Source organism: Eptatretus burgeri, chromosome 17 (genome assembly GCF_056783735.1).
Source record: "Eptatretus burgeri isolate ZD-2024b chromosome 17, Ebu_testis_v1, whole genome shotgun sequence".
In the NCBI taxonomy this organism is placed as follows: domain Eukaryota; kingdom Metazoa; phylum Chordata; class Myxini; order Myxiniformes; family Myxinidae; genus Eptatretus; species Eptatretus burgeri.
Window position 1 is genome coordinate 49,172,509 of NC_140977.1, and position 17,451 is coordinate 49,189,959.

Below are 17,451 nucleotides of genomic sequence, written 5' to 3' on the forward strand. Positions count from 1 at the left end.
TGAATCCTCCTTGAGCGTTTTCCGCAATCCAAAATGGCGTCCAAAATGGCCGCCATTTCCTGTTTTTCTCATAACTTTGCAAGTAGGTTTACCTATAACACATTTTAAATGTCTACACATATGTTTTGAAGTATAAGGAACTCAATACAATACATATCGGAAGATTTTGAAACACACAAAAACGAATAAAACAGCTTAAGCTCTTTCAGAAATCCAAAATGGCGTCTGAAATTGCTGCCGTTTCTGGTTTTACACCAAGGTACTTCAGCACGCACTTTAAATGTCTTAATATATGTTTTGCGACTCAATGAAATGAATCATATACTTATTGGGAATTTTTCAAAAACACGCATTTACCAATAAAAACACTTGAGCTCATCCTGAAATTCAAAATGGCGCCCGAAATGCCCCTTTTCCTGTTGTTGTTTTCTCATAACTCTGCAACTAAGTAACCCAATAAAGCACACTAAAATGTCTTTATATATGTTATGGGAGTCAAGGAATCTAGATAAATTCTTATTCGCAGATTTGAAACACGCATATCTATACCAATAAAACTACTTGAACTAGTCCCAAAATCCAAAATGGCGCCAAAGATGGTTGCAATTTCCTGTTTTTCTCATGACCCTGTGACTAAGTTACCTCAATATGCACTTTAAATCTCTAAATATATTATGTCTTGAGAAATAAGGAACTCATTCAGATACTTTGAAGTACAAAGGAAACAATAAAACCGCTGAAGTTCTTTCTGAAATTCAAATGGTGCTCAAAATGTCTGCCACTTATCAACACACTGCTGTTTTAGCCTGTTTCAAGAGGCAAAGACATTCAAAACAGGATCATGCTAGAGATTCAAACCTCAAAAGTTTCAGATGAATCTTTACCTTACGCATGCACACACCTAGTTGCATCAGTCATTGTCTTCATCGTCGGATGCTGTATCTTCAATGTTGATGTCCTCTGAAGTTGGGGTAATATCATCGTCGGCATCTATAAGAGTTGGTGCTGTATTGTTGCAATTGAGACCACTGCATTTACTGCACATTGAGGTACAAAAGAGCCCAAGTTTCTTGCAGCTACATGTCATGCTTCTGCAACCATCTGGTTTACACCCACATGCCACCATGTTCAGCAAAGTGTCGGGTGCAACAGCAATGTCTGTTTCTACCGGGGTAAGAGTCCCGTCCTGAAATCGCCAGCCCCATTCTGTTGGAGATAAGGAGTTACCCATCCATTCCTGGACGGTAAGATAGGCGCGATATGAATGTTGCTTTGCTGCAGCACTAGTTGGAGGTAGACTTTCTAGCTGAAAGGATGAACTCAGGGAACTGCGACCGATTGCCCGTTTGTATGCGATGTGACGGTAGTCATCAAGAGATTCAAAACTGCTGGCTCCATAAAGCTTAAGAATGAAGCCTTCCCCAGCTTTTTCCACCTCGTCATGGGTGCTTCCACTGTTTGTGAAGGTATCCAGCAAGTCGTAGTCCCGCTTCTTGTGCACCATGTTGAAAGCTTTACGCTTGCCCTGACGATAGATCGCAGAGACCGTGTCACATCCCGTCACAGCATGAAGAAACATCAAGTGATTTCTTATGTCCCCTATGGCATGCTGAATCTCATGAATGTTGAAGACCGTGACAGGATTACTGCGGCATAGCATGTACACATCTGTGGAAGAGGTTGCCCGAGCAACTAGCATTACCAGTAAGTCTGTGTCCGTACCAACGACAGCAACTGGCACATGTTCTGACTCTGCCAGTGCTGGTGCTGTGGAGACAATCAGGGTGTCGGCGTCTGCTTCTGCCTGGACTTTTGGAAGAACTCAAGAGGTCTTATTGGTACTTGCGTGCTTCAGCATCTCTTAAGATGTATTCTAATGAGTTCCTCATACTTCAAAACATATATGTAGACATTTAAAGTGTGTTTTGGGGAAACCTGCTTGCAAAGTTATGAGAAAAACAGAAGAGGCGGCCATTTTGGACGCCATCTTGGATTGTGGAAAACGCTCAAGGAGGATGTATGAGGACTTTTAGTATGTTATTCTAGACATATTCCTGGACCTATCCTGAAAAAATCAGCTTGTTACCAAAAATGTCCAGGTTAGGGCCTATTTTGACCTAATGCTCTTGGACTAAGAGCTTGATAGACAGGTTCCATTGTCAGTGACTGTCATGCGTGGCAAACCATGAGTGAGAAAGCATTGACACAGCCTCCCTGTGGTTACGTGTGAGGTTGCAGTCTGTGTTACATCGGCATCGATCCATTTAGTGTGAGCATCCGTAACAATAAGAATCATACGGCCTTCAATGGGTCCAGCAGAATCAAGATGAATCCTCTGCCATGGTTCAGTGGGCCATTCCCATGCGTGCTGTGGTGCCTTTGCAGGGGAGTTTCGACTGCTTTGGAATGGATAACAATGTTTCACACACTGATCGATGTCAGAGTCAAGATGAAGCCACCATACAGAGTTCCAGGCCAGCAATTTGATTCTTGCAATGCCTGGATGACAATCGTGAGGCTGATTCAAATCTTTGTGCGCAAGTTTGGGAGAATGACCACTCAGCATCCCCACAGCAAGCAGCCATTCTCGACACTAAGTACATTCTGCCTGCAATGTACTTATGGCCTTGTACGGATACAATTCAGGATCAGCATCACGTCGAAGGCCCCACCCTTGCCCATTACCATGAATGACCTTGGAAAGAAGTGGGTCAAGCCTGCCTGGTGAAGGTCCGTACTGGTTGGCATCGATTTGGTTGTCATTCAAAAATTCCATCAGAGATATCACGCTGCCAGGTGTCAGGGGGTCAAACACTGTGTCCAGAAGTGGCAGGCGGCTCATGGCGTCTACAATTGAAATTGTGGAGCTAGGTCTGTACGTAATATTGTTACGGATTTGGAGACCTTGTGCACACAAACAGCCAGAGTCCGTTTGCTTAGTTATTTCGATAAGTATGTGTACAGTTAGAATCCATCCCATTCTGTCTAATGGGAAATGCGTGTGTGCGCTACATGTTATTTTATAGCTCGGTTTTTTTTTTACAACTTCAACAACAACCACGCCCATCTTCGCTGCCTCACCATCGGCCATTGCACGCGTGCGTGTCAGCACGTACTTGGGCAGAGTCCAATGTGCAGGCGGGGTTTCTTTGGACGTCGGCATCTTGAATTTCGCTCCAAATATCGCCCCTCTCAGCCAATCGGAGGTGTGCGAGCACGTCTGCTGCCTCTCGGCCAATGGGGAGCCAACGCAACATGTTGCTGATCGACTTCCTGCTCGAGGGGCGGAGACATGAGCACCTCCCCTTGACCAATCTCGGACAGACGGGGGATTGCCCGATGCGCTTGTTCAATGAGGGGGGAGGGGTGAGGCGGGAAGGATCCTTCCCACCTGTGAAGACAAAGACATAATCGTGTGGGGGGCGACCCTGTGAGAGGGTCGGAGGGTTCGTTGGTTGAGGCTGAGAGTCTTCCCGCCATGAATCGCCTGCCTGCGAGCGGAGGAGCGTGCCAGCGCCCGACGCCACCCTCCGTATCTGGTGCTTGGACCGGCATCTTGTTGCGAGTTCGAGTCATGCCGTGCCAGATCTTCGGGAATCCCTCGAAGCGAGAAAATCCAAGCCCGAGATCTTACCTCCAGCTCACCTTCCCTCCGAGCTGGGGGTATCAAGAAAGGCCGCGGCCACCATTTCTATTTGAGTGTGTGTGTGTGTGTGTGTGTGTGTGTGTGTGTGTGTGTGTGTGTGTGTGTGTGTGTGTGTGTGTGTGTGTGTGTGTGTGTGTGTGTGTGTGTGTGTGTGTGTGTGTGTGTGTGTGTGTTTTAGTGTCTGTGTGTGGGTCTGTTTGATAAGTAGAATTGTTAAGTGCTTTTTGTTGTGCATTATTTCCATTGCTTATTCGGATAACTCTGCTCTGTGTCTTCCTGCCAATTGCAAATAAATATATGTTAAATGTTCCAGCTCGTTTCTGTGTTACTTTTCGTTGGCAAAGCACGGTGTGTGTTGAGAAATAGCGAGGCAGTAAATTGTTCATTTGGACCAACAGGCCTCGGTGACCTCCGCTCGGGTTACACACGGTTCGAGCACGGTAACGGCGCGTTCCGCTCGAGGTCCGTTGTGGGTGTGAATTCCCCGGTAGCTTTGCCGTGTGGGAAATTAGGTATATTGAAGTTTGGCAATTGACCCCACTCCACGCGGTCCAATTATTGGCGATTCATGGTCCTGTAAGGGACCCGTGCCGTTCGGACTTATCTGAGGGTCACGACCTAAATTCCGGTGTGTTCGATGGAGCCGACTCTACTGATCCCCTCGCGGTCGTGCTCGCCACTGATACCCAGCCCAGCAACAATATCACAATCATTAGTTGAGAGGGAAATGACCAGCGTATGATCTGAGCCAGGAAGACCTCTGAGGTAATTCTTGTTGGACCAAGCAAAGTAATCAGTGGTTTCTGGTCCGTGTGCATCATGAAATGTCGACCAAAGGTGGACTGGTGAAATTTCTTAACTCCGAATACAATGCCGAGTCTTTCTTTGTCCAGCTGACTAGTTCTCAGCCGGGGACAGTGTATGAGATGCTCATGCGATTGGTCTCCCTGTGCGATCTGGCCATAAAATGCCATTCTGGTGTTTCACAGACTGACTGAATCATCAATGTGTGTGTCGTTCCTCCAATGGACGACTGGGCGTCTTGTCTTCCGACATTCGTTGATGCACATTAAAGATCCCAACGATGCCCTTCAGGCAGAGTGGGCGAGCTATCACCGGCACCATTACCAAGTTACAAATTCCTGCCCGAATTTCTGCTGGGAAGGCAATGGCAAACCACCTCGTATAACCCTTGCTCAAGAAGCTGCTTCGGCGACACAGACGCTCATGAACGAGGATGGAAAATCAAATATCAAACCAGATTCGGCACAGGAACAAAACTTCCATTTTTTTATGACGTCATTCACTGTTTCTGCTGATCCCGGTGAGCTTCAAGTCCCGTGGTCCTATTTTTCTTTCATCTGATGTTTATAGTTTGATGGTATTATGCACACAAGCACTTTATACATATCCTGTGTTGTCATATCCTCAGTGATGTATTTGGGTTTGTTTGAAATGTAAATCTTATTTGTTATTTTCTGCTTTGTCGGAGCATCCAGGTTTACCTGGCATTGATTTACTAACATAGTGAGAAAACACAAATCGGGTCATGTCATCAATTTAGCTTCTGATAAAAGGACGATTCACTCTGCTCCACATCACTCGGAGATCATCTCAACACCTGTTCATCTGATTTTGATCCATCCTGTTCACTTGATTGGAAAGAGTCGGTAAGTTTGGGGAATCGTTCGTTCTCATGAAATTAGTTTTCTTATCCAAGATTATCTTGTTTGATATATCGAGTTCTGCTGGTTCGTTGTAATGAGGGATTATGGAGTGACATTCAAACTTCTGGTGTGACAATTTTATTGCCTTCTCGATTACCAGGTGAGAATAAACTCTTTTATTTCTTTGAGGGAGGATCTTCGGTTTGCGTTGACCTGGCAATCTGAAAATGATGAACTGTGTTGTGAAACATGCTGGTTTGGTTGAAACCTCGGAATTTGAACTGCATTGTGTGACGACTTCACACTTCTTCTTTGTGATGCAGCACAAGGATTCAGGGTCGATGAGGCCACAGATATGGCACTGATTCAGTGCCCCCGGGAGGTTCGGGCAGTAATTTGGATTTTGTTTCTGGGGGATTTGGAATGTCTCGTCGATTTTTCATGAAGAACACTGTGGGGTCTTGAACGTCGACTGACTATATCTTCCAGATGGGATACCCAGTTTGTCTTACATCGGAAAAATGGTACAAACTGTAAGCATTGATAAATCACTCAGCCTCTGAAGCACCAGAATGACATTTCATTGCAAAGTCAGGGATCAAACCTCCGCTCGACAGCTTCGAGGTGAGTGTGTGTACCCCGAGGCTATCCTTACATCCATTCTTTTTTCTGTTGAAGGCCACAGGCACGGACTGAATCGTCCTCAACGAGGCCAAGCCTTAAATAAAATAACTGCATGAATAGAAAAGTAAGGAAAGAGAGAATCATCTAAGAGTTTTTGAGAAAGTAAAAAAATCTGCTTTTTGAAAAGGAGAAGGTCTTAAGTGTTTGGGGAGACATGAGAAGGTAAAGAGTTCCAGAGTTTGGCAGTGGAGGGGAAGAAACAAACATCATCACGATCCACCCTTGAATTGCCAATGGCCACACAATAATCATGTGATGTCGTCGCTTGTTGAATATTCCTTGGTCTCGCAAATGGTGGAGGGACACAAACAGCAAGTTCTTGCGAACAGACACTGAAGTAATTTCTGTAGAAAAGAGAAAGAGAGCCGATTATGCGGCATCATTTGAGCGGGTCGAGTTTTGAGGTCACATTGGTCGAGTTCACAAGTCGAATAACTGGATTCAATTGTGTCCAGTCAGTTCGTGGAGCTGAAACCTCCCCAGATGTGAGAGCAGTACTCCATACAAGGACGAATCAATCCTTTCTATAGTTGGAGCAACTGCTCAGAGGAGAAGAATCTTCACCATTCGAACAGGACTCCTAATTTCTCGGAGGTAGACTTAGCTATTTGTGTAATATGTGGATTTCAGGATAAATTTCATGTTGGACAAATACCCAGTAGGTTTATTGCATCACATGGTTTAACTCGATGGGGAGCACTCGGGAGAGTGCAAAACCTCCGCCAATACTACTGGGTCACTCAAGTGAACCTTATATCTTATTCATTAAATATGATGTCAACAGTGCTGACAGTTATCGTTCTTTTCTCCAACATTTTTTTTTGGGGGGGTAACAATTTTTTGGGTGGTTGGAAATTACTTAAAACATGTAGAAATGCAAAAAAAAAAAAAAATTCTCTAACAATTTTTTTTTGGGGGGGGTAACAATTTTTTTGGGGGGTTGGAAATCACTTAAAACATGTAGAAATGCAAAAAAAAATCTTTTTTGGGGGGCGGGGTAACAATTTTGGTGGGGGCAACAATTTTTTGGGGAGGGTTGGAAACCACTTAAAACATGTAGAAATGTAAAAAAAAAAATTTCTCTCACAATTTTTTTTTGGGGGGGGGGAGGGGGGACCAAGTCCAAAATTTAATGGCATGATCCTTGGGGCATACCTAACCCCCCCACGAAGTTTCGTTGAAATCCGTCGAGGAGTTTTTCCGTTATACTGTTCACAAACAAACAAACAGAAAGGGGTGAAAACAGAAACCTCCATCCATCTTTGAAGATGGCGGAGGTTTATTATGGAGCTTTCAAAGGAGATTGGAGAGTTGAGAGGAGTTTTAGAGATAGAGGGAGATGGGAAGAAATTGACTTTTTGAAACACTAAACTTAACTTGATGACATTTTCCACACTGGGAGATCTTGTCCAAATCCTAATTTAAAGAGGTGGCTGTGATGAAACGAGATGTAGATCGTGGGAGGGAAGACGGGGCAGATGGGAAACACATGGAGGAATGCAATGTTGGGTCGTCAGCATACGAGTGCGTTTGGTTACTTATGGAAGAAAGAAGGTCATTGATAAAAATAAGGAAGAGTGTTAGGGACAGAATGGAACCCTGAAGTACACCGCTGTTGATGGGGAAGGGGGAGATGAACTACCATCAACAATTACGGAGATAGAGTGGTCGGAGAGAAAGCTCGATATGAGAGAGCAGAGTGAAGGAGGAAATCTGAAAGAGGGAAGCTTGGAAATCAGAACCCGATGCCAAACTCTGTCAAAGGCTTTTGAGATATCAAGACCAACAACAAAGGATTCCCTAAAGTCTCTCAAAGAGACCCCGACATTCGTAATGGAAGAAAGGATATCACCTGTAGATATTAAAAGCCTGGTGTTGGCTTCGTGGTTAGAGTGGCGGCTTAGGATCCGAGGGTCCTGAGTTCAATCCACGTTGGGCTACTGAATTAATACACCAGGAGGTTGACTCAGCCTGTCATCCTTCCGAGGTCGGCAAAAAGTACCAGTGCACTGGTAAGGGGGACACTGCATCAGCCGCATAGCCGCGTCCCAACCAATGATGCAACCAGAGAGAACTCGACAGAGAGAGAACCCTGTAGATATTGCCTTGGAAAGCCGTATTGGTGGTCAGATAGAAGACTGTGAAATTCATGATGCTTGAGAAAATGGGAATTGAGAAGACATTCAAAGACTTTGGAAACAGTTGAAGTCAGAGCAATAGGACGGAAGTAAGAACGGTTTGAACGATCACCTTTCTTTAAAATAGGTTGTACGAAGAGATGTTTCCAGGTAAGAGGAAAAGTTTGGGTTTTTCAACATAAACAAAACAACGATCAAGCACTGGTGCAAATTCTGAAGCACATTATTTCAAGACACGTGGAGGAATGCCATCTTGCCCGAAGGCCTTGCTTTTGTCCAGAGAGAGAAGTATTTTTTTGACTGCATGAAAAGAGATTATGGGGAGGGACATTGGATTGGTGAGGGGAGCAGCAGAGGGAGATGGAAGGTTCGAGTCATCCAGTGTGGAGTTATATGAGAAAAGAGAACCAAAAAGAGTTGCTTTATCAGTCGGAGAGACAGCGATAGCATCATCCGAACGGAAAAGCAAAGGAAAGGTCGAGCGACAGGAGTTGTTGGAGATACTTTTAGCTCAGGACCATAAAGATCTATTTGTGGAAGAAGATGAGAGGTTGTCACATTTCTTTTGAATAAAGGAATGCTTCACCTCACGATAAACATGTTTGCAATGATTTCTGGGGGATATGAAAGCTGAATGCGAGACAGAGGAAGAAGACTTTTTCCATGTCCGAGATACGGCATCCCTTGCACGAATGGCCGCAGAGCAGAATTGGTCGGAGAGATAGATTTGAAAGAGAAGGGGATATAAGCCTCCATTCCTGCAACAATAACCTCAGCTATACGTTCAGCAGAGATAGAGGCATCACCCGAGGAGAGGCAGTAGTCTTTTCAGGGAAAGTCAGAAAAGAAGTTTTGTAAACCAGTCCAGTCAGCATTATTGAAATGCGAATACTGGCGTTTCGTCGGAGCAGTCGGATGAGAAGTGGTGGAAAGTAAAGGGATGTTCACAGGATTGTGGTCAGAAGAACCAATTGGAGGTGAAATTGTGGAGTTGTGATGCAACGGATTGGAAGTGATGAACAAATCCAAAGTATTGGTGGTATAGTCATGAGGATCTGGGATATGGGTAGGGTGGGTGATAATTTGTTTCAAATCATTTAAAAAGGAAAACAGAAGAGCTTCAACCCTCCCCCCCCCCACATCCAACATCTGTGTGGGAAGAATTCAGACACTCTCTGTGGTGTCCACTGAAGTCTCCCACATATAGAAATTCTGCTTGAGGGTGTTCAGATGTCAAGGCCTCATGGCAAGAATTAAGAAAGTCAAAGAAAGCTTTCAAGTTTGTAGAATTTGGAGAGCAGGAAGTGATAAAGAGAAAGATACTGATGGGCGGGAGACAAATCTTCCATCATCCCATGGTGTCCCTTCGTGAAGAGTAGGCGAGCTATCCCCCGCACCTGGCACCACGGCCAAATTCCAAATTCCAGCCATAACTTGTCAACCATCAAGCCTGGTCAGCCGGTAATGAAGACGTGGGCAAAGCTTCCCGGTGGGATAATGATGGTCGCTGAAGAAGAAGAATGCAATTATGACGTCATAACAAGAGCACCTATGACGTTATAAACATCACACTCATTCATCGTACTTGCTGTGTGCCGAGTTTCAATTTCTTCCTTTGTGCAGTTTCAGAGTTTCCATTTTTAAAATATGGCTGCCACACCACGCGACTTACGACGTCATTGTTATCATTAAAACATTGTTCATAAGAAGTCGCACCAATGTCGAAAATTTCGTCTTCAACCAACAAGCGGTTGCTGAGATGAACACGAAAGCTCTGTGCAGATAAACAAACAGACAGATAGACAAACAAACAGACAGATAGACAAACAATCGGATCCAAATGCAACAGCCTCTCCTTTGACGAGGGTAATCATCTCTGGTATAGCTCCATCACAAAACCCATTCCAATGTGCTGCAGGACCATGAAGTTGCTGATATTGAGTACGTTGCTCCTTTCTCTGACCTTCGTTGGGACGTCAACCATGATGGAGGAACCAGAACCAGGAGAGGATCATGATGGACCAGATCAGCGAGGACAACCAGACGTGCGTTCTTCTTCAACATTATACAAACGTAAAGCTACGAAGAAAAGGTAAGTATAAACATAACATTCCCGATAATCTCATTTTCCCACTTTCGAGATTTTACTTTTTCTTTCAGTAATTTTTGTACAAACGATTTCACAGTAAATGAGAATCAATAACTCCATGGATATCTTTACATTCCTCTCCTCATTACACGTCATCTTCATTTCCTTTCTTCACCAAACGCCCACCCTCTCCCCTCTCTTTACCCCCACCATCTCTCCCCCCTCTCTTTACCCCCACCATCTCTCCACCCCTCTCTTTACCCCCACCATCTCTCCACCCCTCTCTTTACACCCACCATCTCTCCACCCCTCTCTTTGCACCCACCATCTCTCCACCCCTCTCTTTACACCCACCATCTCTCCACCCCTCCCTCGCTGACCCCTGCCACCCTCTACCCCAACCATCTCTCCACCCACTCCGACCCCCTCTACCCCCACTATCTCTCCCCTCCTCTCTTTACCCCCACCATCTCTCCACCCCTCTCTTTACACCCACCATCTCTCCACCCCTCTCTTTACACCCACCATCTCTCCACCCCTCCCTCGCCGACCCCTGCCGCCCTCTACCCCAACCATCTTTCCACCCACCCCAACCATCTCTACACCCACTCCGCCCATCCCTCCCTCCATCTACCCCAACTATCTTTCAACCCCCCGCGCACCCCTCCCCTACACCCTGACCGTCTCTCCATCCCCCATCTCCCTCCATCTGCCCCCTCCTCTTCCACCATTTACCCATCAACCCCCCCCCACCCCACCCATCCCTCCTCCACCATCTCTCCCTCACACCCCTCCCCCCCCCACCCCATCAACTTCTTTTCTGCAAATCAATGTCTTGCACCTTCAGATTTAGACCCCATCGGTGTTTCTCCACAGTGGGTGGTTTTGGAAGAACCGCTTTTCGGCACCGCAGCTTGATGGATGATGGGTCACCAAGAGGAAAGTGCAGTTCCGGTTTAATCTTCACGAATATCGAGTGATGAATGTTTTCATAGATAACTCACAATGTGTATTTAATTTCACCAACTTTTCAAAAATATTTCTTGATAATCATTCCAAATTTCCTTGTAATAAATGTGATCTTCTCGGGAACATGAAACAGGGTGGGGCATTTATATCTGGCATATTTATCATCATCACACACGTGGTGATGAACAACATGTCGATTCGTTGTCGGGAATGTAACAATTCCAATGGGGATCATTTGTCAGATGTAACTTTTAAGTAACTTTATTATATCTCAATATAATCTCTTATCCATGTGATTACCAACCATGTGCTTCACACAGTATTTGTCATGTTCATTAATTATTTACAACACTAATAAATGTGTCAGGTATACAAGCCCCCCCCCCACTACTCCACCCCCTGTCCCAACCCTCCAACCCCCCCCGCCCCACCTTGTACTTCTCAATCCATGAACCACTCGTTGATGGGAGACAGCCGTCAGGCAGGTATCTTCGTATCTCACTCAACATCGAGGTGTGTTATCCTGGGTTCGAGTTCCGATGTTGGATAAGGAGCTCGGTATCTTACTCAACATTGATGTTTGTTATCCTGGGTTCGACTCGCGATTCTGTGAAATTAAAACCATCATTCTGACACCGTGAGAACAGGTGATGATTCCTCCCAGAGGAACATCACACTTCATGGAGGATGTCACAGTTACTGTAACAGTTACAGGAGCTGTGTCTTTCCTTTATATTTCGGGTTGTTTTGTTCAAGATACCATGGTAAAAGATGAAGTGATAAGAGTTTGGGGTGTGGAGTGTGGTGTGTGAGATCCACATTGTGTCTAAAATGTTAATATTTATTGATCCAGTCGAATGGAGGATCTGTTTGGTATAACTTATTGACATGATTAACCAATCTCATGAACAATCTGTGTAATTACATCTTTCCTTCTCACCCAAGTGGTTCATCAGGTTGAATAGAAGTTCCAAGACCATGACAGGACACACCTCCTCACATCTTCTCATCCCATTCTTCCAACAAGACACCTGTTTCACCATTTCCTCTGCTTGATGTACCTGCGATGTGTTGATGGTTTATAGCGATTATAAATATGAACATTTTCTCATCAAATATCAACCCTTTATCACATCAATGAATGCAAAATCTCTATTTCGTGTTTGTCCATCCATCATGTACCTGTAGGTTACAATAAACGCTTCAACTCGTCACCTTTGTGTTTTCATTAAATGTTCCGGTACCACGCCGTCCCCTCGAGAGAAATTACCTTTGATTCGGCCATTTTAGAAGCACATTGCTTCAGTAAGGCCAATCCGCGTCAGCAGACATCGTCCACGTGACACCACGAACTTGAACCTCCAAAACACAAGATAGTCCATGGGAGAAATCCTCGGTGATTATGATCTTGTTTCAGGAGGGGAGGTTAATCGCGGGTTCACATTTTGTTTCACTTTCACTTTTCTTCATTTTATTCTTCATTCCCTTTTCTTTCCCATGGGAATTCTTCCATCAGATCATACTCTCATGAACAGATTTATCCCATCACGACTGCAGTTCCCATACACATCCTCTCGCCACTGGAATCGTGAATCCTGTAGTGTGGGAGTTGTGACATCGAGTCACGACGTTCAGCGTTGTGTTGGGTTCACCTGTGTTTCATCACGTGGTGCTCCATCCCGTGACGTGGTGCTCCATCCCGTGACGTGGTGCTCCATCCCGTGACGTGGTGCTCCAACCCGTGACGTGGTGCTCCATCCCGTGACGTGGTGCTCCATCCCGTGACGTGGTGCTCCATCCCGTGACGTGGTGCTCCATCCCGTGACGTGGTGCTCCATCCCGTGATGTGGTGCTGCCTTGGGTTTTGCAGAATCATGCGACGTCGCATTACCAAGCATCACGTGCTACAGCATCACAACACACGTGTTATGTAACAGGCAGGGAAAGCAGGTTGAGTGCTCCATCAATCTTTTGTGTTCCACACACATAAACCTCAGAGCTATCCGTGAGTCGAGCTTCTTCGTGCTGCAGCTTCGTTCCCGCCTCCTCATGACGGCGCTTCCGGTTGATCTGATACATGAATACATAACATCTTCCACCTCGCATTAAGTGTTAAAATCCATTAAACATGAACACAAGAGTCATTGAAGACACGAGTATACAATACAAAGATCATGAATATATGAGTATTGGCTACAAATAATTGCGGATAGGCTGGATTGGAGTATTGGCTTTGGAACTCTGGATGATCGGCGGGGTACAAAGCCGACACAAGGCCCCGCTGGTGATGCTGCAACAGCGTTATTGGGATCAGTCTCAGGGAGTGGTGCAGTACCATCTGCATCAACAACGTCACTCGTCTCAGGTTCAGGAAGTGGCGAGACATCAGTTGTGAAGATGACAGGATCACAAGACCAATACCGGACATGATCAAGGTGCCTCCGGACAAATTGACTGTCTTCGAAGTTGATCTTGTGGTCCAACGGTCCCTCATTTTTGTGAACCCTCCCTGGTAGCCAAGCCTTTCCGCGACCACAAAGTCGCGACCTTTCCGCGACTTTTTTCACAAACACCGGGTCCCTGATGTTTATAGAGCGCTGTACAGCATGTTTCACGGGTTGAGAGACATAATGTTGCAACTGCATTTTTTGGCGAGGTTGAATGGAATGGCTCTCATGTCTCACAAAACACCATTTATCTTTCATCAGCGATTTGCAGGAAATGGGAAATTTTCAGTTACAACATTATGTCTCTCAACCCGCGAAATGGTGTTTTGTTAGACATGAGAGCCATTTTATTCGGTTTTGCCAAAAATGCAGTTACAACATTATGTCTCTCAACCCGCGGTTTGTCATGATGAAATCTCTCTTTCCACTGACTTTGAAACACGACTGACGCCATGTCTGGGCTTGGATAATCCAGTCTTGTACACAAACGTCGTTTCCTCAGCAGCTCAGCTGGTGTCACCCCCGTTGTCGTGTGGGGAGTGATGCGGTGAGCGAAAAGCACACGTGATTGTCTGTTCTGAAGGCTTCCACCATGTATCTTATTGATACCAAACTTGATGAAACTCACAGAGCGTTCGGAGAGTCCATTTGAAGCTTGATGGTGTGGACTCACAAACTTATGAATTATACCGTTCAGGGGGGTGAATTCAGAGCTTGAGAAACAGGTTCCATTGTCAGTGACTGTCATGCGTGGCAAACCATGAGTGGTAAAACACTGGCACAGCCTCTCTGTGGTCACATGTGAGGTTACTGTCTGTGTTACATTGGCATTGATACATTTAGTGTGAGCATCCGTAACAATAAGAATAATTCGACCTTCGATGGGTCCAGCATAATCAAGATGAATCCTCTGCCATGGTTCAGCGGGCCATTCCCAGGGGTGCTGTGGTACCTTTGTAGGAGAGTTTCGACTGCTTTGGCATGGATAACAATGTTTCACTCACTGATCGATGGAGGCGTCAAGATGAGGCCACCAGACATAGTGTTGTGGAGCCGGGCGTCGGCGGTGAGCATGACCGCTCGGTGGAGCAGTGGAGTCGGCTCCACCGAACACCTGGAATTTAGATTGTGCTCCTCGGAGAACTCCGAAAGGCACGGGTCCCTTACAGCAGTGGTTCTCAACCTTTTGGAGCCGCGACCCCCCAAAAAATTTAATTTGGGGTTCGCGACCCCCCTCCCGACTCACACTTGAAACACACTGCAGTGACGTCATGGAGCGCATTAAAAAAATCCACAGTGCCTGGAGCACATTGGTCAACGCCGAGGTACTGCCAGCTGTTACAACTAAACAGAACTAAATTAAACTAAACTGGCATCACAAATTAATTATTTACACTCTGATGTATAACACAGTAAAAACAGCCAGCCACATTCATAAAAAGGATTCTGTAATTGCAAAGAGCCGTATGTAGCCTATTTATGCACGGGACACAGACTGGAAGATCGAGCGACCCTCTGCTGCAAACAGAGGTTACTATCATACATGACAGCTTCCAGACGTACACAAACCTAGCATTACTGACCAAAAATATACCAAAAAAACAAAACAACAAAACAAAAACTAAATCAATTTGGCTTTAAGTACAGTTTTTAATTATATTCAAGATCCGACAGCACAACTCATTGTAAAGGAGGCAACAGGACTGCTTTACAAGCTGATGGCAATATGCTATTATCATTCATTCTCATATAGCTGGGCCTGCAAAACAGCTTTAAGCACAGTGCAAATACCTTTCATTGTCCCGACAGGCTTATTATTCTCAGTTCATTCACAGTTCTTATAACAGTTATGCCTGTTGTAGGCTTGTAGCCTATTATCATTCATCTCATTTTGCATTTTCCCCTTTATAACAACGATTCTCAATGGGTTTTGTTTCATTTTTTTTCAGATTGAACACAATAATTCAGATAATACTGACTCACAATAATTCATATAATACTGACTCACAATAACACACAATAATTCTTTTTTTTTAACAGTTACATCTGTAAAGGCACAGGCTTGTATTGTCAGATAGTATTCATTTACTCATTTTAGTGGGATGGCTGGGCCTGTTTCTTTGAATAAAGCAGCTGTATTCTTGGTTTTAAGCTGGAGACTGCAACACGAAGATCATCCTCAACTCTAATGAGCCGTGATCTGTATTTGTTCTTGATAAATGTCAGTGAGGAAAAAGTCTTCTCACAAAGGTATGTAGATACAAATGGAATCAGTCTATCAATTGCAGCCTTTGATAGTCCTGGGTATTCTGCGGCCACTGACAGCCAGAATTCCTCCAGTGTGGATGAGGCAAAAGCGGTCTTTAATGTGCGGTCAGAGGAGGGGTCCAAGAGCGCCTCCTCAAGCTCCGATGACAGGTGTCGGGCAGATGAGGTGATGAAAGGCTGGCGTATCCAGTCGTTTCTCTCTGGGGTGTCGTCTTTTGGGAAGTACCTATTGAAGTGGCCAAGCAGGCTTCTGAGGTGAGTAGCAATAAGTCCTTTTATTGTTTGGATGCCTATGTCAAATTTGTCCATGATGTCCTCGAGCTCAGGGAACATTTCCACACTGCCTTCTTCGACTCATGCTGCGCACCGCTCAAGCTTCTTAGTAAACGCTGTAACCTTGTCAGAAAGCGTGAGGACATTGGTGTTTTGGCCTTGGAGAGACAAGTTTAGACTGTTTAGTTTATCAAATATGCGTGCCAGATATGCAAGGCCAGTAACCCATGTGGGGTCGGTCAGGTGGTCAGCGAGGGGGGAGCCGCAATCTGAGAGGAAAATGCGAACCTCCTCACGCAGTTCAAACAGTCTGGTTAAAACGTTCCCCCAAGATAGCCATCTGACCTCTGTGTGAAATAGTAGAGATTCGTGTTCCGATCCCATTTCCTGGCAGAGTGCGGCAAACAGTCTGGAATTCACCGGACGGGATTTGAAGTTCACCACTTTAATTGCTGTTTAGAGAACATTGCGGAGTTGTGGCTCGAGGTTCTTGCTGGCGAGGGCCTCTCTGTGAATAATGCAATGAGTGAATTTGACATGCGGTGCCACTTCCAAAACTTTAGCTTTCAGTCCCCTTCTTGTCCCCTGCATGGTGCCAGCTCCATCTGTACACACAGAGATGCAATTTTCCCAACTTAGCCCCTCCTCGTGCATTTTACTGTCCAGTTTGTTAAAAATGTCACGACCAGTGCAAGTTCCTTCTAGTGTCGAGCAAAACAACATATCCTCGTACATTTTCCCCTCGTAGCTGTATCTTGCAAAAACAAGTAACTGCGCATCACTGGAAACATCCATTGTTTCGTCAATTTGGAGGGAAAAATCTTACACTTTTCTTCACTCGGTCAATGAGCTGCTCTTTAATGTCGTTGGCCATTTCACCAATGCGCCTCGCCATTGTGTCATTAAGGCCCAGTCACACCTTGACGTTTTAGCCAGCTTATGCTGATTTTTGGAAAATTTGTCTAAAACGCTGGTACACGTCGAATACGTTATGGGTAAGTTTTGATAACATCGAGAGCACGCTGAAAAACACTGCCATACGTCGTTGTACACTGGCTTTAAACGTACTTTTCGGTTGTCCTCAAATTTTCCATGCTTGAAATTTTCAGACTTATGCCAGCGTATGACTCACACGTTCCGCATAACGCTGGCCGTTAGTTGTCGGCACGTCACGCGATCGTTGACACACGTCGACACACGTTACTTGTGAGTTACTCATAAGTCGAAACACGTCGAGGTAATGTTTAGCGGACCCGAAACTTATTTCTAA

At 45.2% G+C, this 17,451-nt stretch overlaps 1 long non-coding RNA gene across 1 annotated transcript; it reads left to right on the forward strand.

Moving 5' to 3' along the window:
- The first annotated feature begins 5,197 nt into the window (after positions 1-5,197).
- On the forward strand, positions 5,198-12,405 carry LOC147010046 (uncharacterized). Its single transcript, XR_015052711.1, has 3 exons — positions 5,198-5,316; positions 10,054-10,227; positions 11,101-12,405. It is a non-coding gene; the product is annotated as an uncharacterized LOC147010046 (long non-coding RNA).
- The last annotated feature ends 5,046 nt before the right edge of the window (positions 12,406-17,451 follow it).